The sequence below is a fragment of the Anolis carolinensis genome, chromosome 3 (genome assembly GCF_035594765.1).
Source record: "Anolis carolinensis isolate JA03-04 chromosome 3, rAnoCar3.1.pri, whole genome shotgun sequence".
In the NCBI taxonomy this organism is placed as follows: Eukaryota; Metazoa; Chordata; class Lepidosauria; order Squamata; family Dactyloidae; genus Anolis; species Anolis carolinensis.
The window spans coordinates 66,376,353-66,404,269 of record NC_085843.1 but is presented as its reverse complement, the minus strand read 5'-3'; the positions used below and the strand labels follow the sequence as shown (position 1 = coordinate 66,404,269).

The 27,917-nt window shown below is 38.9% G+C and overlaps 1 long non-coding RNA gene across 20 annotated transcripts in view; it reads right to left on the bottom strand.

Moving 5' to 3' along the window:
- LOC103278377 (uncharacterized) overlaps positions 1-27,917 on the bottom strand; it is a 526,052-nt gene that overhangs the window by 260,747 nt on the left and 237,388 nt on the right. For 2 of the 20 annotated variants that reach the window (XR_010004171.1, XR_010004169.1), the window contains exon 3: positions 4-27,914. The exons of 16 other annotated variants lie outside the window; for them this stretch is intronic. This is a non-coding gene — a long non-coding RNA (uncharacterized LOC103278377). The remainder of the gene's footprint in view (positions 1-3; positions 27,915-27,917) is intronic. 2 more of the 20 variants (XR_010004166.1, XR_010004167.1) reach the window with 2 other exon arrangements.

Below are 27,917 nucleotides of genomic sequence, written 5' to 3'. Positions count from 1 at the left end.
TACCTAGATGTCGTCTGGCTTTCCTGCAGATCAAAAAGTTTCCTGCTTAAGCACACAGATATTCTTTCACAACCGATAAAGGCTCCTTTTATTAATCCAGGACGGTAACAAACTTCTTTCTGCACCATGTTGGGAGGAGGATGCATCAGTTTTCAAGGCAGAACGCTTGCTTCTTACACAAAGGCTGGGAGATTGCAGAATACTGATTTTTTTTTCTTCTTAAAGAAAAACAGGGTTTTTAGAAACAAAACCAAACGAGTAAGGAGGGTGCGATTAAATGTTAGGCTATCCCTGAGAAAAGGGCCTAGGCTGCACTAGTACCTAAATGCTAGCAGAAGCTTACTGGGAAAGGAGCCAATGGAATGACTGTGTTTGACCCAGCTGCCAATCTCTCCTGAAGCAGTGCGCCAGACTAAACACTGACACTATTTTAACTCAAATCAGGCTACAGCAGCTGTTTGCTTTCCGGCTCTGAGCTATGCACCACGGCTGTGATGACTCTGCACGGCACTCTATCATGTTAAAATATGTTCCTTGTTTGCTTTTGTCATATAGCAGTCATTAGGTTTAACCACTTCCTCTCTCCTGGTGCAATAAAAGAAAGATGAGCATATGTGATTCTTGAAACTTCCAGTGAGGAAGAGAGGGTTTGAGAATAGATTGAAGCATTGGAATACAGTGCCTGGCCTAGGAAGGGTGTTAGACAAACAAAATCTATTGCTGGATATTGAATATTCTGCATCCCACTCCACCTCAAAACTCACATATACACATGCATATATACATACTGATACTGGTGAGAAGCAATCTCTGTAACAGTGTATCTTTTACAAATTGACCATAGACTTTTATGACTTTTAATAATTTAAAAAATATGTTGCAGCCAATCTTGGGATTCCCTGGTTTAATGATGTTTCCAATATCAATAATGGCAGAAAAGTTTTCCTGAAATATTATCTTCTACCAAGAACAGTACTATGCAGTGCATGCTTCCTGGAAAATGTGCATTTGTTCTTGGTTGAGCAAACTGCCTTAGAGTACTGGTTGCCTAAGAAAACCTTATGAGATGTATGGGGTTGTTGTAAGTGATATGCACAAGTGACAGTCAACTTGAAGGGTATTGGTTTGGTTCAGTAGGTGACGAAACTATAAAGAAGGTCTGAATTTGCTGATTGAGTTCAGATTGTTGAAGCTAGAGAACTGGCTTGCCAGGGCTAAGGAATGTGCCTTTTTTTCTTTGAATAAGGTAGTGTTATTTTCAGTTGTGTATTTAGGATGGAATGAAGAACAAATTCTCTGTAGTGTAATTTCTGCATTGTATTTGTTCTATTTTGGGTTTTTTTTAAGTATGGTTTGAAGATTTTCATCCAAGTGTTGCACTACAACTAACCATCAGAAGAATCCTGGACTCAAGCCTTGCACTGGCATCTCATTGGATACTTGGAACTAATGGAGCATCATGTATGTATATGTTTCACGTATAAAAAATTGTATTGGTAAGATATATTGTTGTTACTCCTTTTGCTATGTGCCTTCAAGTTGTTTTTGACTTATGGTGACCCTAAGGTGAACCTATCACCAGGTTTTCTTAGCAAGACTTGTTCGGAGGAGGTTTGCCATCACCTCCTCAAAGGCTGGAACTGTATTTGCAATATTCAATTACAGTTGGCCCCATAAAACTCAGATAGAGGTACAAAGGCACACAAACAAACAAAATCCTACTTGTATACCTTTATATTAGAATTGGTGATTGTGTGGTCCTTCAGGTGCTGTTAAAATATAACTCCTAGGTGACATTGTCAGCCTAGCCATTAGTAAATACTGGGTATCACAGTTCAACATCTGAACTCTGTTCTATATAAAAATCCCCAATTGTGCCTGAGCACAAACCTATCTGATGCAAATCCCTACTTTTAGGTAGAAAAGCATAGCTTAATTCCTTTTCCATATATTCTATAAGCATTCTTTTAATTTAAGCAAAAAGATACACCTAAAATCTTCATTACAGCCCCATGTACAAGCATAGACTTTCATCTTACTGGAAATTTCCCTTTGTTGGCTATTTATTTATTTAATAATCTTTCTGTATCACCTCCTAACCCTCAAGGCCTTCCAAGGTGAAGAAGAAAGGAAACTCAATGAAACAATACAAAGATAAAAACATTTTTAAACAAATTACAATCGTCTTTAAAATGCTCCAAAAGATTCTAAAAGCAATTATAGAATCCAGTTTTTAAATAGTTAAAACAGTAATTTCAAAGTGTTGTCCAGTGCAAGATTGAAAGAGTTGGGGTCAGCCTAACTTCCCTGGGTAGGGAGATTCACAGTATAGGCACTGCTACAGAGAAAGCCTTCTTATGTGTACCCATCAACTTAACTTCATGTAGTATTGGGATGCCTCTTCAGACTATCTTAAACTTCTGGTTGCAGGAGAAGAGGATTAAGAGGACTCCTTTCCTGCAATCCCTAGAGGCTGTTGCACAAGTTACCTACCAGGCCTAAATGAAGAATTGCTAAATCAGCTACAGGAATATCTCAGACTATTTCAAGAGAATCTATACTGCGATGAGACTATAGTAGCAGGTCAAAAATTATCTACAGCCTTAGCTAATGCTAAGAAAGACCGCTGGATATAGCTGCTTGACAATCTTGATATGTCCAAGAGCAGCCGAAGAGCCTGGCAACTGCTGAGACGCCTGGATAGTGACCCTCTGGTCAACCATGGGCATGCAAACGTAACACCAGACCAGATAGCTCACCAGCTAATTCAGAATGGGAAAACCAACCGCAGTAGAGTAAAGCTGAAAATCAACATGGTGCCAGAACTTGAAACCCACCAGTTGTCTTCTCCTCTAAACCTGAAAGAACTCAGAGAAGCCATCAAGTGATGTAAAACTTGTAAAGCCCCTGGCCTAGATGACTTAATGATGGAGCAAATCAAACACTTGGCTTTTGAAATTCTACAATCAATGCTTGGCACACAAACAGATTCCCAGAGTATGGAGGAAAACTAAGATCATTGCTATTTTAAAACCTGGTAAAGATGCCCCCAATGCCAGGAGCTACCGAGCAATCTCTTTCTTACGTCATCTATATAAAGTATATGAGAAGATGCTATTAAATCGATTAGGATCTGTTATCGAACCCAAGCTTATTCCACAACAAGCAGGTTTCAGACCAGGGAAAAATTGTGCAGGTCAAATTCTTCATCTGACTGAGCATATCGAGGAAGGCTATGAGAAAGGCTGCATCACAGGAACAGTTTTTGTGGACCTTACGGCAGCCTATGACACGGTGCAACATAGAAAATGCTGCATAAAGTCTATCATATCACCCGGGACTTTAACTTTACAAAAACAGTCCAGACCCTCCTGGAAAACCGCAGCTTCTATGTGGAGTTTCAGGGCAGGAAAAGTAGATGTAGGAGGCAAAAGGATGGTTTACCCCAAGGCAGTGTTCTTGCACCAACCTTATTTAACATCTTCACAAACAATCACAAACAATCAGCCACAACCACCACTCACAAGGAGTTTTATATATGCTGATGACCTAGGCCTAACAACACAAGCAAAAGATTTTGAAACAGTTGAAAAACAGCTCACTAATGCCTTGAAAAATCTCTCCAGCAACTACAAAGAGAACCACATGAAGCCTAACCCTTCCAAGTCACAAGTGTGTGCTTTCCATCTACGTAACCATGAAGCCTACAGGAAACTGAAAGTTACTTGGGAAGGCCAAGAGCTAGAACACTGTTTCCATCCTAAATACCTTGGTGTCATCTTAGATTGAACACTAACATATAGGAAACACTGCATGAACACCCAGCACAAAGTAGCTGCACACAACAACATCCTGTGGAAACTTACTGGCAGTGCATGGGGTGCAGACCCACAATTAATAAGAACATCAGCCCTGGCCTTGTCTTTCCCAATTGCTGAGTACGCCTGTCCTTTCTGGCACAAGTCTGCCCATGCGAAGCAGATGGACATAGCACTGAATGAAACATGCAGAATAATCACAGGATTACACCTGTTGATAAACTATACAAGTTAGCTGGCATTGCCCCTCCTAATGTGTGACGGGAAGTTGCTGCTAACTGTGAGAGAAATAAGGTCGAACATTGTGAAATGTATTTATTATGCAATGCTTTTGACACAAAATAAATAAATTTCCTGCAATGAGCAATCCTTGTTGCAGTCCAGCAACAAACACATGCTATCAGGAAAAGGTACCCAATATAGATTCTGGTTGGTTGGAAATCTTGGCCGCATTCCACCCGAGGGACATATATCTGCTACCTCAAGGCAACAGGGTTTCTCACAGTTGCCTTGAGCTGTGTCTGTTGTTTTTGATGTACTCATGTCGTGAGTTGCTAATTTTGGTATGTGGATACCTCATCCTTGTCACAACTTTGACATGATGGTTTGGACACTGGACTGGATCCATGCTGAAAGAAACTGTGGTCTATGTGTCTCTTGCTTTGGAAATCTCCATGGGGGTTGAAGCACTTAGGGCAAGCCTAGCATAGGGGTGTATATTCATTAAATATTCTGTAACAGTGGGAGTTACAGAATACCTTTCAACCCATTATCGTCATTATGCTGATGTTCTTTAAATTATCGGGCGTGGTGTTTGTGTGTCATCAGATGGCAGGTAGGTTGCCTAATGGTTGGATCCATGTACAGTGCTGTGCCAAGGCTCTAACAGATGTGATCCAACAATGTTGTGCCCATTTTTTACACAAACATAATCTTCTATATATGTTAATTTAGTACCTTTCATCCAGCCTCTATTTATTGCTAGAATGGACTTCCCTCCCCCCGCAGAGCTGGGAGCGGGAAGTATTTTTCCACCAAAGAAAGTAGTTCTGGCTGGAACTACTTTCTGGGGGTGGAGCTACATGGGTAGCAGTCCACTCCCTCAAGCTCATTCTAGATCTTCGAGCTGACCCACCCCTTCTACCCATTAACAGTATAATTAATTGGTCGCCTTTGGGGGCTGGGTAGGAATTTCCCCCCTATGTTCTAGAGTTTTTTTCCGCCTATCCTATACTGTTCGTAGAGGGCAAATTGGGATGGAGTGTTTTTTAAATAGGACACAATGGAAAATGGCAAGGGATTTCACATTTTGGTGTACACCCAAGCCACCCCCATTCGGGTGTAGGCCAGGAATGGAAACCATCACCTTTTCAAATAACCAAGGTGAGGGTGAATGGAAATGGAATGAGAGGAATGGGGAGAGTCTGATCTCAACAAATCCTTGGGGCAGAATTCTCCATCACATTTTCTTTAACTGTCGCCTGGATTAGTTCAGCAGGGGATCCAGCTTTTTCACCCAAATTAGCCAAGGGGTAGGCCAGGCAGGGCCACTACCTCGGTTTTATCCACACCAAATTCATGCCACCCTTTAGAACTATCTACAGTTACAAAGTTTAATTAGGTAACATTTTTAAAAAGTTGCTAATAGTTCAACCCATAACTGTTGTGTAATCTCTTTATTTTGGGGGTTGGGTGGCAATGGCAAGGTAAAACCTTCAAACAGCCAGTGAGAGTAACAAAAAGACAATAGTGAAGATCTAAAACAGGCATAGGCCAGTTTCTGGAATTGGAGTCAGAGGGAGATAGTAAGCGCAGGGCTCATCATGAAAAATTGTTAACATGTGAAGGATCACAATCCAGTGCAGAGAGGCCCCAGGAAAGGAATGTCAGGGTATTGTGTATTGTGAAATGTTAAAATCAATCTGGATTCAGCAATTATGGAGTTAATGAGAGTCTGCAATGATTGATGTATCACAGGACCAATGGGGTCAAGTGTGTATTGACTGGGACTTACTATCTTGTTCCTGTGGAATGTAGCGGGAGTTTTTTTCCTGTGTCGAGTGGAGAACAGCGATGAGCAATGTGCTATGTGTGTGCATGTGAGTCTTTCGGAAAGGACTCATGGAGGGGAAAGGACTGAATTTGCTCTGTTCTGTAAATAGATCATGTAAATAAAGTAAATCAACAGTTGGACTTCGTCTGCTGGAGTGAGTTTGTCCAGTGCTGTTTTCCACATGGGGAAACAGTCTGGAGAGAAGGAGGTGAACCGGGATGGTGAATTTTTGGATTTCACTCTGCTACCCATCATCCCCGCTGACAGTGGGTTATGGGCCCAGCACGCTTCCGCTGCGCAGTGGATGGAGATGCTGATGGCTGGTGAGCTTTCAGCAACTGTGCGGCCGTGAGAGGGATTCCAGAGACGGAGGGGACCCGAAAGAGAGCTCCAGTGAAGCTGCAGGAGAAGATTGTGACTGCCTGAGTCTGCACTTGAATAAGTGGCAGTACGGCTTAATCCCGGGGACCGAGGGTCACGGAGGCAGCTGATTCACCGGGAGCTTGGGGTGTTGAATCTTGATGGCTGAGATGGCTGGAGAAAGCTTCATTTCCAGCATGGAAAACTATCTGATGAAAATTATGCATCGTGGTCTGTAATGATGCGGTCTTTACTCGAAGCACAGGATTTGCATAATACACTAGATGGAACAGATCAAAATGCTGAGCACAGGAGGAAAGCCAAAGCATATTTGATACTGTGCCTTCAACCAAACCAACTTGTCCATGTGAGAAACAAGGACACTCCTGAGGAGATATGGCAAGCTTTAAGAAATGTCCATCAGAGGGAGACTTGCATGTCCCAGATGATTTGGACTAAGAGGCTGTTTTCAGCAAAGCTTGTTCAGGGCCAGGATGTCAGAAAACATTTGGACAATCTAAAGCAATTATTGATTGGAGCTGAGGAAAGAGGCCTACAATATTCTGAAGCACAGAAGTGTTATCTGGTGCTGTGCAGCTTGTCTGAGGACTGGGACTTTCTGGTACATTCTTTCCAGAATGTGAGAGTCCAGGATTTAACTTTGGATTCAGTGTGTGGGAGAATCCAAGAAGAAGTGGACCGGAGGGCATTTGAAGTGACCCAGAAGCAGACGATGGCACAGTGCGACCAGGAGGGGACGCAAGTGGTCGGCTTTGGTCCAGATGGTGTTTCTGGGAATCGTGAGGAAGTTGCAGTACATCAGGTCAAAACACGCTGTTGTTTTGTCTGCAACAGGCCGGGGCATTTTGCCAGGAGTTGCCCAAACAACAAGGCTAAAAGTTCTCGTGGGAACAGAGGGGCAAGGAATTTGTCAACAACAACTAAGCCCCATGTGTTCATGGCCGCAGATAATGACGGATATCCAGAGAGGAACCATGAAAGTGGAAAAGATTTTGTGACTAACAATTTAAATGTACCACTTCACAATTCCTGTGCACATTACTTACATAGAGTGATGGGTCATGTAAGTTTTCGTGGTTTGGAACAATTGGCAAAGGTTTGCCCAGATTTACGAATGTTAAAGTGTAACAAGTTTTTAGATTGTTCCATTTGTAAACAGGCTAAAGTAAAATCCTTTCCGGTTGAAAAGGAAAGTAAGCTCAGAGTAAAAAGACCATTTGAAGTTGTACATGCAGACCTGGGAGGCCCTTATCCAGAAAGTGAAGGGAAATCAAGATATATTTTTGTGATAGTAGATCGTTTTACTAGGTATAGTTTTGTCTTCTTGTTAAAAAATAAGAGTGAGGCTTTTGAAAAATTTAGACAATGGGTGAACATGATAGAACAGGAATTTCCTTTCAAAGTATCGTGTCTGGTTACTGATAGAGGGGGTGAATTTTGTGGAAATAACTTCCAACACTGGCTTAGAGAAATGGGCATACAACATAAGACCACCAATCCCTACACACCAGCTGAAAATGGGCTTGCAGAAAGAAGAATAGGGGTACTCCAAGTTATGAAAGATTGCATGTTAAGAGATTCTGAAGCACCTAATAGCCTCTGGGGAGAGGCTTTTCTAACAGCAAATCATGTTCTCAATAGGGTGTGGTGCTCAGCCATTAAACAGACCCCATTTTTTGCATTGTATGAAAGATCCCCAAATTTAAAACACCTCAGAATTTTTGGCCAATTCGCCCAGGTATTAATTCCAGCCCAACAGAGACGAAAAGGTCAGCCCAAATGGAGAAGGCTGAGATTTGTGGGATATATGGGCAACAAGTACAGATTTTATGGTGGAGGCAGAAATGTGGTACTCTCCAGAAGTGCCAATTTTGAGACCCATAGTGGATGGGAGAAAATACATGGTAACAAGGAAGTATTCATACAAACTAGTCATGAAGACATTGAAAATGAAGGGGAGGACACAGATAGTGGTTCATAGAGAGGAGAAGAATCACTCTCAGACAGTGAAAGTATCCAAGATGTTCCCTCGCCCCACACAAGATTAAAAGAGAGAAAGAGATATAGAAAAGCAAGGCCTCAATCCAGTGATGAGGAATTTAGTGGTTCAGACAATATTGTTTTAAGGAGAAGCAAAAGAGTTCGAAAGCCACCTGATAGATATGGTGGTCCCAAAATGTTTCAAGGAGAAATGAATATACAGCATGATGATGAACCAGAGAGTTTTAGTCAGGCCATGGACAGTCCCAATGCAGAAGACTGGAGAGAGGCTATGAATAACGAATTCAATTCCTTGAAACATCAAAAGGTTTTTGAAGTTGTAGATAGGCCCAGTAATCAAAAGGTTGTAGGATGCAAATGGGTTTATAAGAAAAAGATTCTTCCAGATGGAGAGATTAAGTACAAAGCAAGGCTAGTGGCCAAAGGGTTTACTCAATCCAGGTTTGAGAATTATGATGAAACATTTGCTCCTACAGCCAAGCCTGAAAGTTTAAGATTGATGCTAACGCTAGCAGCCAAGAAGCAAATGCAAGTACAGCATTTTGTTTTTGAGACAGCTTACCTTAATGCTCCTTTGCAGGAACAAATATATATGGAACAAGCGCCAGGTTTTTGTGTTAAAGGTAACAAAGTTTGTCTTCTTAGAAAAGCGATATATGGGCTTAAGCAATCAGCGAGACTTTGGAATATGTGTGTACATGATGAGTTGTGTAAAGTTGGGTTTAATAGGAGCATTGCAGATGCATGTGTTTACACTAGAGGTACCAAAGATGAATGGGTAGGCCTTTTTCTTTATGTGGATGACCTATGTGTTATAGCTCAAAAACCAGACACAATTAAAAAGGTTGAGAGGGAACTTGGAAATAGGTTCAGAATGAAAAATTTAGGTCACCTGAAGAACTACGTAGGTCTAGAGGTTAGTAGATCTGCAGAAGGTACAATAATCTTGAGTCAGAAAAAGAAAATTGAGCAAGTGATTGAAAAATGTAATTTAATCAATGCAAAAACTGTATCCACTCCAATGACAACTGATTTCGTTAGTCTAGAGTCAGATAAATTGTTTGAGAAACCAGAAGTATATCATTCTGTCATTGGGAGCTTAATGTACATTGCAAATCATACAAGGCCAGATATTAGTTTCGCAGTGAATTTTCTTAGTCAGAGAGTTTCCAAACCTAGGATGATCGATTGGATTGCACTAAAAAGAGTTATTAGGTATTTGAAGGGAACAATTGATCAAGGTTTAGTCTTAGGTGGTGGTGAAGAAAAAATTGAATGTTTTGCAGACAGTTCTTTTGCCACTGATAAAGAAAGTAAATCAGTGACAGGCATAGTGATTAAATATGCAGGAAGCATGATAGCATGGAGATCCAGAAAACAAAGTTGTGTGGCATTAAGCACAACAGAAGCTGAGTTTGTTGCACTAGCTGAAGCAGTAAACGAATTACAATGGCTGAGGCAGCTTTTGCTGGACTTGGGAGAAGAATGTGAAACTCCAATCTGTATGAAAGAAGACTCACAAGCATGTATTGCCATGGTAGAGGCAGAGAATTTGAAAAACAGAACAAAGTATATTGGAGTAAAGTTTAACAAAGTGAAACAACTAGTTCAACAAAAATTAATTAGATTGGAATTTTGTCCTACAGAAGTTAACATATCAGATATCTTAACAAAAGCTTTATCTGTCGCCAAACATGAAGAATTCAGGAATAATCTGGGACTAATCAATACGGATTAAATGTGTAGAGTGTTAAAGTATATGTAGAGAATTGATTTGAACATTTCGGAGGGGAATTGTCAGGGTATTGTGTATTGTGAAATGTTAAAATCAATCTGGATTCAGCAATTATGGAGTTAATGAGAGTCTGCAATGATTGATGTATCACAGGACCAATGGGGTCAAGTGTGTATTGACCGGGACTTACTATCTTGTTCCTGTGGAATGTAGTGGGAGTTTTTTTCCTGTGTCGAGCGGAGAACAGCGATGAGCAATGTGCTGTGTGTGTGCATGTGAGTCTTTCGGAAAGGACTCATGGAGGGGAAAGGACTGAATTTGCTCTGTTCTGTAAATAGATCATGTAAATAAAGTAAATCAACAGTTGGACTTCGTCTGCTGGAGTGAGTTTGTCCAGTGCTGTTTTCCACATGGGGAAACAGTCTGGAGAGAAGGAGGTGAACCGGGATGGTGAATTTTTGGATTTCACTCTGCTACTCATCATCCCCGCTGACAAGGAGCAGTCCATGGACCTGTGAGAATAATACAAGACAAAGCAGCTGCTTTGATGGTAAACTGCTTATGCTTAGGTGTCTTTTATAAAATACAATTATAGCACTTTGATACTGCTTTATTTGACATAGTTTAATTCTACAAAATTCTTAATTATTGTAGTTACTGCTGATATAGAAGCTCCTGCAAAGACCTCATGGTGACTAAATATACTTGGTACAGAAGTCTAAATATGTCACAGAACTGGAAGTCCCAGGATTCCTGATGATGGAGCTATGGTAGTTAAAGTGGTGTTAAAGCAGCACCAATGCACTATAAGTAACACCATGTAGGTTCTCAGATTTCCTAGCCAGATGAACTCTGTATACGCATCTTCAAGTCACCTGCCAACATATGCTAATGCCTTGAATTTCATAGATGTTTCTTAGGTAAGGAATCGTTGGAGATGTTTGTTAATTCCTTCCTCTGAAATATAACCTAGCGCACCTGGTATTCATTGGCAGTTTCCTGTCCAAGTACTAACCAGAGCTGACCCTGAATTGCTTCCTAAATCAGACAGGATCTAGTGCCTTTAGGATATTTAGGCTACTTCATATTTTTTCTGGGCACTATCTTAGTTGCACACCAAAGGTTAGGTCAACAGCTCCTGTTCCTGAGAACAATTCCAGTGACATTAAGCATAAAACCTGTTTTGCTAGTATCCTGGTACAAACCCTTCTGGTGCCTTATATCTCCTTTTGTTTGGTGAAGGTTTTCTCAATTTCAGACAATTACACCTATTATAATAGGGTATAATCGTTATTCCTATGCTGCTCTAAAAGCTCAAGCTGTTGAAATTTGTGAGTTTTCAGAGAGGGAACAGCTGCAAATCCATCCAGCTTTGCCTTATGGATGGACCTGGAAATGACAATTGTTAATACAATAAGGCACCAGAATGTGTTATCAACGATCAGCATTACAAAGCAGGTAAGAAATCTTGGAGAACATTTTCTCCCTCCACAGTTAGCAATAAAATTTATTGTTACCAAACTAGTTACAAATCATGCTGAAGAGAGGCTCCCCATCATACAGATGGTAATGGAATATCAGGGACCATAGAACTCTTCTGTTGGCTGGCTGCCATTTCCTGTGTGCAATTCAAAGTGATGTTATAGCCTACAAATCCCAATATGGCATAGTTCCAGGATATCTGACAAACTATATCTCTCTGTAAGAGCCTGCCTGTTCGCCAAGCTTTTAGGTCCACCAGCTTAGTTCATAGAGATGCATAGAGCTTCTGGCTACTCCATGGCTCTTAACTTCTTTCCAGGAAAGCTAGAAAGGACCCTTCCTTTCTGCCTACTGTTGGCAGGCACTCTTCTTTAAAATAAATATGACATGTTTTTAGAAAGAAACTTTTTAAAGAAACAACTTTTTAGAAGAAAATATATTTTTAAGGAAATAACTTTTAAGAAGTTACAGATCTGATCTGTTTTTATCCCTTTAAAGCAGGTTCTTTGAATTGCTTTGACTTTATGAATAGCTCTAATTTTATGTTGGCCTCTACCTGGTTTTCACAATATTGCACTTTTAAATTGCAAGCCACCTTGAGTCCCAGTTTTAAGGGAAAGTCAGGGTATAAATAAAATTGAGCAGACAGTTTTGGAGGAGGAATGGAACCAAATGGAATAAATTCCCACATGTGCCATAAAATTACCATAAATAATAATCTGCTCAATAGTTTCAGATATTGGTCATGATAGTCCTGAAAAAACCTCCAGTGGGCATTTCAGCTATATAAAATAGTATATGATGGAGCCAAAGACTAAAGAAATGCAGACTCCAAATTTTACTTATTACTTATGCTATCTTTTCCTTAGTTCCCTGTGGTTTTATTCTTATCCTTTTTCTTATCCTTTTCTCACCCCGAGTTTTAACTGAGTATTCGTGCGGCCTGCCCTGTTATATTGCTCTTTGGATTTTGTGTTGTACTGTATATGATTCTTTATTGTATTGTTGTAATTGTATTATGATTTGTTGTTTTTATATTGTGTTATATTGTATTTTTCCCGGGCATGGCCCCATGTAAGCCGCCCCGAGTCCCCATTGGGGAGATGGTGGCGGGGTATAAATAAAGTTTTATTATTATTATTATTATTATTATTATTATTATTATTATTATTATTATGGCCCAATTTAGACATAAAACTAAATCACAGCTATGTAGACAAGTTTCTCTCAGGCCCATGGCTTTCTCATCTTGCTTTCCTTGAGTGCAGACATAAGGAGAAGCTTGTAAGGTTTCATTTGTGTTTCCATTATATATATACCAGGGAGGAAAAACTGAGTGATTAATGGAGAAACCCTTATCATGTTTATTCAGAAATAAGCCCTACTGAGTTTAATGGGAATAAGGAAGTTAAAGACTGCAGCCCAAGTCATGTTTTCAGTATTTGCTTCACAGAGGTAGCCTGTGAACTTAAAACTAAATGCTCTCCTTGAAAAGTTTAAATAACTCTAAAGTCTGCCAACATATGCTTTTGGTATGTGCTAGGTTATGTTGAGTTTTAAAATATTTTCACTTTTTAATGTAAACATCTCTCTCCCTTTCTCTGTGCATGCAGGCATGCACACACACACACACACACACACACACACACACACAATCTTTGAGGACCATGATCAACATCGAAAGGAATCCCCAAAGTTCATGCTTTCCCTGTAGCTTCCTCTATTGAAACAGAGCTAGCAAAATAATATAAATACAAAGTATATGACAATACAATTAATACACTTAAGCTTGAAAAACAGTTCTTAGGTATGGAATCTGACATACATGGAGCCTTCTTTTTCAAACAAGTTTTTCCTGATAGAGATATAGTAGTAATGGGGGATTTCAACTACTCTGATATTTATTAGAAAACAGACTTTTCCAAGAGTATGAAATCCAACAAATTCCTCACTTGACTTGCAGGCAAATGTATTGTCCAGAAGGTAGAAGAGGCAACAAGCAGATCTGCTATTTTGGATCTGCTCCTAACCAACACTGAATATCTGGTCTATAGAGTGGAAGTGCTGAGATTCTTAGGTTGGAGTGACCATGTGCTCCTGAAGTTTGTGGTACAAAGAAAGAGTGAAACTAAGAGAAGTCAAACACACATTCTAGACTTTAGGAGAGCCGACTTCAGGAAATTTAAGGAAATACTGAGAGGGATTCCATGAACAGGAATACAAAAAGAGAAGGGAGTTAATGATGGATGGGAATTTCTTAAAAGTGAGATACTGAAGGCATAATTGCAAACAGTGCCACCAAGGAGAAAAAAATTGGAGAAGTATAAAACAACCAGAATGGATGTCCAAAGTACTTTTAACTGAGCTAAGATTTAAAAGAGACATGCACAAGAAATGGAAAAGATGGGAAATGACCAAAGAGGAATTCAAACAAATGGCCAAAGAGGAATTCAAACAAATGTAGGGAAGAGGTTCATAAGGCTAAGGCACAAAATGAACTCAGGCTTGCCAGAGAGATTAAAACAAGTAAAAAAGGTTCTTTGTTTATGTCAGTAGAAAATGGAAGAAAGGGGCCTCTGGATGGAGAAGATGGTGAAATGCTAACAGGGAATAGGGGAAAGGCAGAGCTGCTCAACACCTTCTTTGTCTTAGTCTTCTCCCAAAATAAGATTGGTGTTCAACCTGAGCAATACAGAGTGGACAAGGCAACAAGAGAAATGCAACCCAAAATAAGTAAAGGAGTAGTCCAGGAATATCTGGCTATTCTTAATGAATTCAAGTCTCTAGGGTTAGATGAACTACATCCAAGAGTATTGAAGGAAAAAGCAGAAGTCATGTCAGAACAACTGGCAATAAACTATGAGAATTCTTGGAGAACTGGAGAAGTCTCTGCAGACTGGAGGAGGACAAATATAGTCCCTATCTTCAAAAAAGAGGACCCAAACTATTACTGTCCAGTCAGCCTGACATCAATACCAGGAAAGATTCTGGAGAAGATCATTAAGGAGGTAGTCTGCAATCACTTAGAAAGGAATTCTGTGATTACTAAAAGTCAACATGGATTTCCCAAAAACAAGTCATGCCAGACTAATCTTATCTCCTTTTACAATAGAGTTACAAGCTTGGTAGATGCAGTGAATGCTGTGGATGTAGCATATATTTATTTCAGTAAGGTCTTTGACTAAGTCCCCCCATGATCTTCTTGCAAGCAAATTAGTCAAATGTGGGCTAGGCAATACTACTGTTAGGTGGATCTGTAATTGGTTAAGCCACTGAACCCAAAAGGTACTCAGCAATGGTTCCTCTTCATCCTGGAAAAAAGTGATTAGTGGAGTGCTGCAGGGTTCGGTCCTGGTGTCCAGTACTGTTCAACATTTTTATTAATGACTTGGATGAAGGTTTACAGAGCATGCTTATCAAGCTTGCAGATTACATCAAATTAGGAGGGATAGCTAATACTCCAGAGGACAGTATCAGAATTCAAAATGACCTTGTCATATTAGAGAGCTAGTCCAAAAATAACAAAATTAATTTCAACAAGGACAAATGTAAAATACTACATTTAGGCAGAAAACATGAAATGAAAAGATGCAGGATGGGTGATGCCCAGCTCGACAACAGTCCATGTGAAAAAGATCTTGGAGTCTTTGAGGACAACAAGTTAAACATGAGCCAACAGTGTGATGCAGCAGTTTAAAAAGCCAATGGGATTGCATCAAAAGGAATATATTGTCTAGAGCAGTGGTTCTCAATCTGGAGTTTACCAGCTGCTGGGATTTCTGGGAGTTGAAGGCAAAAAACATCTGGAAACCCCAGGTTGAGAACCACTGGTCTAGATCAAGGGAAGTCATTGTCCCTCTCTATTCTGGTGTGGTTAGACATCACCTGGAATACTATGTCCAATTCTGGGCACCATGGTTCAAAAGAGATCTTGACAAGCTCGAAGGTTTAGTGGTCCCTATGTAGACTTGTCCACAGCTGCATGGTATACAGCAGACTCTCGCAGAGGTGAGAGCAATGCCCAAACACAAATCAAGGAACATGAAAGGCACTGCAGACTGATTCAACCAGAGAAGTCAGCCATAATAGAGCACTTGATGAACCAACCTGGACACAGAAATGCTGGACCACTCTAACAACTATCATGTCAGACTACACAGAGAAGCCATTGAAATCCATAAGCTTGTGGACAATTTCAACAGAAAGGAGGAAACCTTGAAAATGAACAAAATATGGCTACCAGTAGAAACTCTAAAATCAGAACAGTAAACAAGGAGCAACACTCTGAAAACAGAGGAATTCCAGACATGAATCAATCAGGGGCAGCTAACACCTCTGAACAAAAGATTCCCCCAGGCAGGAAGAAGTCAGGAATGAATCTGGGAAGGGAATTAATGCTAATCAAGGTGATTAATTACAACATTCACACTGGCCTCCAACAGACAAGAGTTCCTTCTCCCATGCTGGACCTTACACAGATATATAAACCTTCTTTGCTTAGTTTTTTCCAGTATACCTCACAACCTCTGAGGATGCCTGCCATAGATGTGGGTGAAACATTAGGAGAGAATGCTTCTGGAACATGGCCATACAGCCCAGAAAACACACAACAATTCTATGATGCTATGATTCTCTGATAGGGTTAACAAGGTGTCACTTAACATTAAAAACAAAAAAAATCCATTTTAGTGAGTCTCTGAATAAAATTATAGACAGTTTACATTATATATTTCCTTGAAAGATTGATCTTCCAGATGCTGAGACCATTCTCTTACAGACGATAACATATAAACTACTGAAAAAGTTAAAATGCATTCAGTAAATTTTATATTTTAATTTTAATGAGTGTTTATTCATATGTTCAATACATTATCATTAGCTGTATGAGTTGCATTCCAAATATCTAAAATCATCCAAGAAAAATATAGTAATATGTTCCCAGATGGACCATGCTAATGTGAAACCAGGATGTAACTGAATTCCATTAAATTACTTCACATCTGATCCTAGCATCTCATAGAGTTCCACTGTAGGACCCAAAGATCCCTAGAAATGCTATATTACAGGCATGGGAAAACTTCGGCCCCTCAAGTGTTTTGGACTTCAACTCCCACAATTCCTAACATCCAGTAAGCTGGTTGGGATTCCTGGGAGTTGGAAGTCCAAAATACCTGGAGGGCTGAAATTTGCCCATGCCTGTTCTATAGGAATTAGCTTGGTCCTCCAACAAGATAGATCTCTAGTAATTTCCAGGGAAAACATACCACAATGTCTCTGGAAGACTTAGAACGTACCTTGAGAAACACATGTCTGGTCTTAAAAAATTCTGCACAAAAATATTTTCTGTAACGAAAAAGCTACTTTCTGAACAACAATAAACAACAGAATTTTCTTTTATTATTTATTATTACTGTGACAAGGTTTTAAAATGGTAAAGGTGCAGTAAATATTGTATTATTTTAATTGTATTGTTTATTATTTTAAAATCTTTTGAAGTGTATGTTTTTAGTTTAATTCAGTATTAATGTACTTTTTTGCATGTGTTTACCTGCAATCTTCTTAATGTGCAAGCTGTCTTGAAGACCGGTCTTGGGAATAAGCTAGTATTGTATTTCTTCAATTCTAAGACACACTTTTTTTTTTTGCATATAAACATAAACATCTTTAAAAATGGTGTGTGTCTTAGAATTGTGGGTGAGATAAATATATTATGTTGGTGGTACTGAAATTAGTGTGTGTCTTACAATTGATGGAGTTGTAACATTGAAAAAATATAGTATATTAATAACTTTAATAATAATAATAAACAATAACATTGTTTAAGCATACCAACAATAGTTCTGCCAAAAATAATCTTAAGAGATGAGAATTACAAAGTTGGAAGGAATCCTGTAAAGTCATCATGGTCAATCCCCTAAATCATCATAACAATAATAATCCATTAAATATTTTCATCTCCAGATTTCATGAATGTTGTGTTGGAGAAACTGGCTGTTAGAGCCCTGCGGGTTAGCTAGATACTTTTGAGTTTTTATGCCAGCAATGAATCTACTGATTGAATTCTTGGACTTCACCTGGTTTATTTTTTAAAATAATCTTTATTAGGTTTTCTGCAAATTAAAATTCCACCTGGTTTATGAATGTATTTGAAGGTTTGTGCCCTTCTGGGCAGTGTGCACTGAAGATTAGCAAAGTGCTAGCCTTTTCCAGAAATCTCAAAATTGCTTCCCTGGCTGCCTAAACAGGAATGGTTTTATATCTTTTGGAACAGCTCTTATGGTATTTGAGGGAGAGAATAAGAGAGGGAGAGAATAAGATTTTAGAGGGAGAGAATAAGATTTGGGAGGTGTGCCCTTATGTATAACTCTCATCTAACTAGGTTGCTGTCTGGAATTGCTGGAGGCAGGTGAGGGCTTTCTTTGAAGCAAGATGCTCATTGCTGCTGGAAATAGGTTTGAAAAGGGTGAAGAGAATCACTAAGGGAAAAGTTCAGTGCAAAACACAATTTTATTGTCTCTTTTCCACATCATACATCACTCTGCCTTCACAAAAGTGAATTGCAAAGAAAGGTGAAATACTGATAAATCAAAGTAAGAGCTCCTGGACAGGACAATTTTTGAGAGGGCATCACAAAGTGGTTATAATATATATAGTGGGAATATTAATATCTGAGAAATTGTCCAATTTATTCCTCATTAACATACAAATTTAGCTGATGGCTTGACGCACTTATCCAATTCAGAGATTAATTGTGGGGCTGATATACTATTACTCTTGCCACTATATCCACAATAATTATAATGTCTAATATTATCCTGGTTGTCAATTAAGCTTCACAATTTCATTTTTAACAATTGGTTATAAACAAGTGATTTTGGTCATACAATTGAATATGCTATACCTTGCCCCACTCATCAATAAAATGGATACCATAGTCAAGAAATCAAAACAATATTTAGGTTATATCTACACTACAGAAACATAGCAATTTGACACCACATGAATTGACATGGCTCAATGCAGTGGGATCCTGGGATTTGTAGTTTTGTGCCAGAGAGCTATAATGCCACAACAAACTACAAATTCTATAGGATGAAGCAATCCCAGTTTAAGTAATGTAAAACTACAATAATTTTGCAGTGTGGGTGGTCTCTAAGATTTGAGAGGTCAGCTAGGAAGGAATTAGGTAAGAACTTCAAGGTATAACGCAAAAAGGTTGGGGGTATATCAAAGTGAGGGTCATCTTTGTGTGTGCCATAGTACTTCTGTTTTCTCTATATGGATATGAAATCTGGACAGTTGAGAAAACTCATTTGAAATGTGTTGTTGGAGGAGAATTCTACAGATACCATGGACAGCCAAGAAGGCAATTATATGATACAAGAGCAAATAAAAGCTGAACTTTCAATAGAACCTAAAATGACTAAACATTCACTGGAGGAAAGGATATTAGAGGTAAAGATGAAGTACTGTAGCCACATCATGAGAAGACAGGAAAGCTTGGAGAAGACAATGACTCACTGAAAAAGGCAATAATGTTCCGTAAAGCTGATGGCATTAAGAAAAGAGAAGATTACATAATACATGGACTGACATGATCAAGGAAGCCATGGCCTTGACTTGATCTGTACATGGCTGTTGATAATAGAGCATCCTGGAAGATCCTCTTTCATAGGATTGCTAAAAACTGAAGGAACATAATAACAAAAAACAATTATACAGAAAATAAAAGGAATTCCACATATCTTCAGATATATTCTCTGCATTTTTATTGAAAGCATTGGTGGATTTCATGCCTTGTCATCAACAACATTGTGTGTTGCTTCAATTATATTACCAGCTACCACAGTGAAGACTCAATTGGCTGTTTCTGTCTCCCTTCCTTTTCTACTTTAATCCCAGCTTTGGTTTTACAGAATGAAAAACTAGAGGAAAGTTTCAGTACATAGTTGTGTAATAGAGGGAGATGAATTATTCTGCCTATATAGTCAACTCCCTTACCATAAAATCAGGAACATAGATAGATCAGAAACATAGCCCAATCCGAATCTCTACCTGCTATTTTCAAACATCATTATAGATAGATAAGTTTATGGGGTTTTTTTTGCAAGTTGTGAAATTCTATCTCACCATACCATATGGTATGTGCTCACTCTGTTGAGAAGTCTTGATTTCCATAAGATGTGATCCTGATCTAATAAAAGGTGTGATTCACTGAATTCTAATTATAGTTTTTGCATCTTCCTGAAAGAGCAAAGGGAAATGGATACAACTACATGATCTGAAGACAGAATTACCATAGTCGAGGAGCAGGCAAACCAAATGATTCCACAACTAGCTGCTGTTATCTTGTGAGGGGGGGGGAGATTATTAAAACTATTGTTTGTGTTAGTATCTTCCTCACTTTTTGGGGGAACCTGAAAGCTATAAAGATGCACTGGCAATACAGCTTGAAAAAAAAAGAATGCCTATATGATAACCTGTGATATATATGTGATGCCAGTGTAATCCAGATTAATAACAAACCAAGTTTAATGTTATGATAATTATATATGATAGAGAGCATGTTGTTTTGATTATAGATACTAGGTCTGTGTGATCAATGAAAATAAGTGTCAATATTCATTACTAAATTAGGGGGCAGCAGCAAATAATTTCTAAAGTGTTTCTAAAAGGGGGTCCATATCATAACTAAAATGATATAACAATTCTTGTTACGTTTTTGTTAAGTAAATGTGCCTATGCGGATGGAAAGTTTCATCGTTTCAGGATTTATTCTGTGTAAAATGTGCACATGGTAGCTTCATTCAGAAAACACATTTTCTGTACTGGAAACAGTTTTTTCTAAACAGGAAAATATACTTGTATGCAGAATTATTGTGTCCTTTACAGGAAAACCTCTAGTTTTGTGCTCAGGAAAAACTGTACTGGGGGACTTTTTCTGTGCAAAATTCACACATGAGTGATTTGAATATACAATAGTTTTTTATGTGTCGAGAATAATATTTCTATGCAGGAATATTATTTTATGTGCAGGAAACAACATTTTCTTAGTGGGGAAAATATTTCAGTGGAGGAGCATTTCTGTGCAGAGAAATGCAGACATGGGCAGACAACGCTATTTTGCATGTAAATCAACCACATGCAAAATTGCACAGAACAAGTCTTGAATTGTAGATATTCAAACACTTTCTTGTGTCAGAAACAATTTTTCACCAAATGTCCCAACCAATTTGCAATGCTTGGCAAAATCTTATCAAAAATGAAACGATCAAAAATTCTATATCCTTTCCACTGTATAAACAGACACATCCATGTGACTCAGAACACTTCTGTTATCAGGGTTCTCTATTGCATGATGCCACTTCTTGTGTTAAGCTGTCACAGCAAAGGTTTTTTATTTATGTTAACTGAAAATACAAAGTCTTGTGGGGCAATGTGTTGTATATGTTACTGGAGACAGAACTGCTATGCACATGTCACACCCTGCTCACTTACTGAAACATATCTAATATGATCAATTCTTGTACAACACTGGACGTTATCAGCATTGTCTTTTTATTTCAGAAATGTACTCTAATGTAGCCAAAAAACCTCATGAAAAAGGTTTTTAAGCAATATTTTATCTTATCTATGCTAATGCTTGATAAAGAAGATGTATTCATTTGTGCTTTAAAATAGCTTGCAAATTTCCTAACTTTTGGAATGTGAGTGGACATAGGCAGTATGCTTTTGAATGCTAAATTCTGGAAACAAATTAATCCTCATCCAGCCTCATATTTCATTCTGGAGGTCCCCACAATATCTTGGTCTCTGCAGAAGGGACTTTTTGAGCCTCTTTGTCATTTACATAGTCTTGAAATCTTCTGTCAAAAATGTGGAAGGCTGACTAGTCTTTATACTCCTGGAAGCTCTTCAGGAATTATGGTTTTCATGTAACTACCACAAAGTCAAAAAAAAATAGGCAAAGAAACCAATCTACCCACAGAAATACAAATCTCATTTCCTCTTTTGATATTTTCCTGTTTTATAATTCATTGACTGACTGATTGTATATCTATGGGATGGCACTATGAATAGAAAATTGGCCCCTGGAACTCACCTACCCCAGATCTTACATTCTTATAACATTTAACAAAAATAACAACAGCCTAAGGAAATAATAGCTTCATGTTATGCTACCACAGCCTCCTGCCTCATCTCATGGATTTTGATTCAACCTTGTACTCTGGACACTGGTAATCCGCCAATGGCCCTGAAATGGACACTTGGCTTCCCTACTGTGTTATCTTGCTAATGTTTGCACCTGTCGAACTATTGGCTTGACTTCAGACTGTTGATTAACGCTCTGCTGATATTTGAGAATTGAGGCTTTTGTCAAGCATCCGTACCTGTGTCCTGATTGCCAAATGTCTCTGATCAAGGTGTTGGGATCTCCTGACACCCTCCCTCCCTTGCCTGTGTTTCACCAAGTTGTGATTTCAACTTGTGGCTGTTGAGGGGAGTAACTTTCAGGCTTAGAGGTGGTATTTCCAGCTCCAAGTTTTGTGGCTGCTGGGAGCTACAACTCTCAGGTTCAAAAGTGGCACTTCCACCTGCTCTTCCCCCTCACTGTCTGAAAACAGGGCATGACATTGCTTTTCCCAAGTTGTTTTGCTCAGCAAAGCAACCCTGAGCTATTTCTGGTCAAGGGCTGGTTTGGGGTGCTGGAGGAGCAGGATCTTCTCCATTCTGAGATGTCCTGAAGCTGGGCTGTGGGACCACTTTCCACCATGGAGACAGTTGACAGCACCCCTGTCTGGATGTAATGCAGCTCTGAACCAGTATGTTTCATACTGGTTCAGGGTCACATTTATGTCTGTGTAGAACTGCTTAAAGAGAGGTAACAAGAGAGGTAACTGAATCAAACAGCTTAAGAGGCATTTCATCACACAAAGTCATGCTTTCCTTTAGGGAATCAAAGTATCTTGTTTCAAATTTGCAGTTCCTGTATCTAAATTGAAGCACTTTCTGATGGACAATTTGATACATGTTTTGTATAATATGGCTTTTTTGTTGGACATGGGAAAAGCAATGTTATTTTTCACATTTGGGTCACATCCCTATAATTCCTCTTGATTTTATACTACCAACACAAAAACCTATTTGTCCCCAACAGATGTATTCACTTGTAAAAGTAACTTAAAACCTCATGGAAAAAGCTCTGAATCTGTCATGACCATAATAATGAAAAACTGGTTTTCTCAATGTTGAGTCATATTAACAAACTAAAACCAAAAACATGTTTAATACTAGATCATGTCATTTTTTTTTTAAAAAAAGAGAGATGCCCATTTTATGCTATTTTAATGTGTATCCTGAAAAGGGGTGCTATTTGTACTTCTGAAATAAAAGCATAATTCCGACAGAAACTATTACTTCTATTTTATGATGGTATTCTATTTTAATTTGGAAAATGTTTTGATTATTTTAAAACCTTGAGTCAGATGTATGAAGAAACACCTTGCTATTCAATCATATGCCCAGATAAACCAACACTACTTCTAAGAAAACGCACAGTCCTACAACATCAACATTAAACAAGTAGTCCCTGCTCTCTGTGGGATAATTAATTCCTTATTTTTTAGCCATACGGTGAATCATTTCTCCATTTAGACCACAGATAACTAGTGCGCAATCCTATATCATCTGAGAAGTAAGTCTTGTGGATTTTTCATCAGAATTTCTGCAAGAAAGAATGCTTGGAATATATACTACCTAGTTTAGTACAATTTCTAAAAGATATAGACTGGAAAACTTTCAATAAAGTTATAACACTTTTTGGACTTAAACATCTTCTGCCAGCATAACCATTGGCTTTTCCAAGCTCATTCAGATATTTGTTCTTAAAGAAACATTTCTTCCCTTAGGACACCAATCTTTTGAGAAAATTAGAAAAATGTGGAATCAGTGGGGAAATGTTATTTTTTCCCCATGTGTAGCAGAAGTTTTCCGCCAAATGAATACTATGAACAGTCTTTGAGATGTGCATATGAACAAATATGTGATACTGTGCTCTCTCATTTTTCCTACTTTTTGTCATCTTCAAGGGCCATTTCTGTGTGAAAGATTTACCCAGTAAAGTCTTATTTTATAGTGTATACTCTTCAAAATGTGTATGAGGCAGGTGCAACTCCAAAGCAAAATTAAACATCCTGTATTTTTAGTTTGTTGACATAAAAATAATATTAAATTGTATTTTAAATGGTAAAAATGTGTTTCTCAAGTATCAGTAAACCTTGTAATGAAGAATCCTGGACGAATGAAAATTTAGGCACTTACCCTGTGTAAAATTGATAGAGATTGTTACGTGTGCAGAAAACAGCATTTTCGGAACAAGATACATTTTTATGTACAGAAAGTAATTTTTGGTGCACATTTTTTTTTCTGTAGATAAAATATTTAGTGTCTCTGGCACTAAAGGCACTAAATGCCCATACATCAATATTGTTTCTTTTCAAGAATCTTAACCTTCATAACTTTGCTCATTTAAAACCATAAAAGTTTATTGTCCATAACTGCATTTCATGATGGAAAATTCCAATATATCGGTGTAGTTTGTGAATAAGTATCTTTCTTTATCTAACTTGAAAACCTCGTATAAAATGTACACATTGTTTTGACAAAGTGGCATCATTAATATGGAAGAATGAGTGAATGCACCAGGTAACACCATCAAAGTGCACCAAAATGACTATCTATAATGACTGCTAGGGAGGAACTGGTGGGATTCCATCTTCCCTTCACAGCCTCTTTCTCCCTGTCTTCTTTTCAGCAGGAGAAGAGCGAACCACAGACCACCTGTTACAATGTAGTCTGAGCCCTGCCACAAGCACAATGGAAGACCTTCTTACAGCAACATCAGAGGCAATCCAAGTAGTCAGCTACTGGTCAAAGGACATTTAGTATAATGCCAAGTTTTTAAACTCTGTTTGTGTTTGCAAATACATTATAACTTGTACCCTCGGTTCGCTTCTGAAACGATAAATAAATAGCAGAAACCAATTCCAGTGACAGCCAAAGAGCCATGAGGGCTGAAGAAAGATGCCATAGTGAATACTAGAGAAGATCTATTATATAGCACTGGGCTGTACATTTATAGTGCTATAAGACAATTTGTGAACTAAATGCTAAATTACGAATGCTAAGCTATTATATATGGTTGTGTGAAACATTCCATCTTCAGCATAGTCGTGTATGAAAATTGATTGTTTAATGTTTTCCTACTCAGCCATGTTTGCTTTTCAAACTGGTTGTTTTCCTTTCAGAAAAAAGACATGGAGAACTGTATGTTTTGCCCAATAGCAAACAAACCCTTAGGGTGGCAGCTAAGTCAGAGTACAAAGATTTAAAACAGCTCTTTCCTGCTACTTCAGCATTTAGTGTTTCCTTTTTCCTGCAGAGTTACATTATAGTTTTGTTTTTAGAGCTCTTATTTTTTTTAGTCATCATCATCATCATCAATATTATGTATAGTCTACTTTATCTCTCCCAAAGGAGACTCAAAACAGCTTACATTATAAGTTTGACCACACAATTTATAAGAAACAAATTTGCAAACATTAAAACAAAATTAAACATAACAGTATTAAATTTCAGTTAAAATCCATTAAAACACATTCAAAGCTAAAAACCACAGCACCCCTGACTTGATCTTAAAAACCTTCTTCTTTAAAAGACTGTCCAAATAAGAATAATAAATTTTAAATAATAAATTTATTTATACCCACTCCATCTCCTCAAAAGTTTTAGCCTGTCATTGGAAGGACAGCAGAGAGGGGGCCATTCTGACTTCCCTGGGCAGGGAGTTAAAAAGTCGAGGGGCAGCCACCAAGAAGGCTCTTGTTCCCATCAACTGAGCTTGAGATGGAAGTGGGGACGAGAAAAGAGCTTCTCCTGAAGATCTCAGGGCCTGGACAGGTTTTTACAAATGGCTGCGGTCAGCCCAATACCTAGACCTGAACCATCTAGGGCGTTAAAGGTCATAACCAACACTTTGAATTGTACCCAGAATCAGACTGGCAGCCAGTGGAACTGCTGTAACAGGTAAGTTGTCCACTCTCTGTAGCCAGCCCAAGTTAGAAACCTAGCTACAGATCCTTGGATCATCTGAAGTTTCCAAGGAATCTTCAGCGACAGCCCCACATAGAGTGTATTACAGTAATCCAGATGGGATGTAACTAAGGCATGTACCACCATGGTCAGATCTGGCTTCTCAAGAAACGGATGAAGTTGGCACACAATTTTTAATTGTGCAAAGGCCATTATGGACACCATTGATACCCAAGCCTCCAGTTTCAGTGCTGGATCCAGGAGGACCCAAATTGTGGACCTGTGTCTTGAGGGGGAGTGTGACCCCTATCCAGTATAGGCTGGATCCCTATTCCCTGATCTGCCTTCCAACTGACCAGGGTACCTGTCTTGTCTGGATTAAGCTGCAGTTTGTTTGCCCTCAGCCAGTCCATGGATGACAGACACTGGTTTAGAGTCAGGACAGTTTCCTTGGCTTTAGATGGAAAGAAGTAGAAAAGTTGGGTGTTATCTACATATAGGTGGCACTGTACTCCAAAACTCTGGATGACCTCTCCCATCAGTTTCATGTATATGATAAACAGCATGGGGAACAAAATGGAACCCTGAGGAACCCCATAGCTCAATGGCCTGATTGAATCATTCCAGAAGTTGAGAGTGACGTTTGTAGGTGGTCCATGTTGCACAGGTATACAACAGAGCTAGGAGGACAATAGCTTTCTTAACAAGTATCTTGTTGTCCCTACAGATATCCTGATCTTCAAACACTCTTTGCTTCATTAAAAAATGCTGTACTCACAGAGTTCAGATGGTGTTGTATTTTCTAGCAGAATGCAATTAAGCTTTATTTCTGTCATTTTAGAGGAATTGGTTGGTATCTGCTGGTAGAGTACTTTAGTTTTCTCAATGTTTAGTGAGAGGCCAAGCCTTTTGTATTCTGCAAAGGTGGCTTGTAGGCCTTATTCGGAATGAGCACAGACTGTATTATGATCAGCATACTTGAATTCTACAACAGAAGTTGTGACTTTATTTTTGGCTTGTAGCCTGATGAGGTTAAAGAGCTTGCCATCTGTCCAATTGGTGATTTCCACGCCGGTGGGAAGCTTCGTGTCAACAAGGTGCATAATCATTGCTATAAAGATGGCAAATTAAGTTGAGGCAATAAGGTATGCCTGTTTGACATCTGATCCCACCTTAAATTGATCACTTTGGGAGCCATTGTTGTCCAAGACTGTTGCCATCATGTCATCATGGAGAAGCTGCAGGTTGTTCACAAATATATCAGGTCATCCAATTTTAGGAGGATGGTCCATAAAGCATTGTGATTCACTATATCGAAAGCCTTTGCAAAGGCAATGAATGCTATGTACTGAGAAGAGGTTGATTTTGTTCTCTGCATTTTCCTGAAGCTGTTGTTTTGGTGAAGATCATATCCACTGTTCCTCTGGAGCCAATGCTTTGACTGGGGGTATTTCCATGATGTCCTCAAACCTATTTTTTGGCGGAAAAGGGTGTTGATGATAACAAGGTTGGGTTCTGCACATTTGAGTTGCTGTTTTCAATGCCGTCTTTCCCCTTGGTCCTTTTTCACAGGACTAACCAACACTTACTTTAAAATGATCCAGGAAGATTATTTTGTCTTCCTTAAGCATCTCAGAAAGGATGACATCCAGCTGACAGAAGTTTTCCTTGATACCTTTGTCAGCATCTAGTGTTGGTGTGTAGGCACTTATGATAGTTGTTTGCTTTTTTTGGTAAGATAAATTCAGAGGATCGAGAGGCGTACATTAATGCTGACAGATGCTGCAGAGAGATGCTTCACCAGGTCACTCTTGATCGCAAAGCTGACTCCATGTATTCGACATTCTTGTTCAGGCAGTCCCTTCCAAAAAAGTGTAACTTCCCTTTTCTTCCTTAAGCTATCCCTCTCCTGGTCTCTTGGAGCTCTGCTATATCAATCTTAAAGCACCCCGGCTCCCTTGCAATAATAGCAGTCCTACATCCAGGGCATTCATTGTGTTATCCAACAGTGTTTGTATGTTACATGTTCCAAATTATACTTTTTTTACTCCTATGTGGTGGTCCCTCTGGAGGAGACCATCCAGTCAGGGTTAAGTAAGAAATACAGACTATGTTTAGGGCACTTTTTCTAGTCCACTTCTCATATGGGGTGAGCAGAGTGGATCCTAAATAGGGCTGCTCAGTCATGGATATATCTGCCAAATTGCTCAACTGCTTTGGACCTTGAGTTAGAATGACTGAATCCATATCTACCACCCATGTGCCGGTCTGTAGCTAGGGGTTTCCAGACTTCAGTCCTGTCCCCGTTGCCACTCACCAATCGCCATGGGACTTTAGTTGGTTTTGGTTTGTCCTG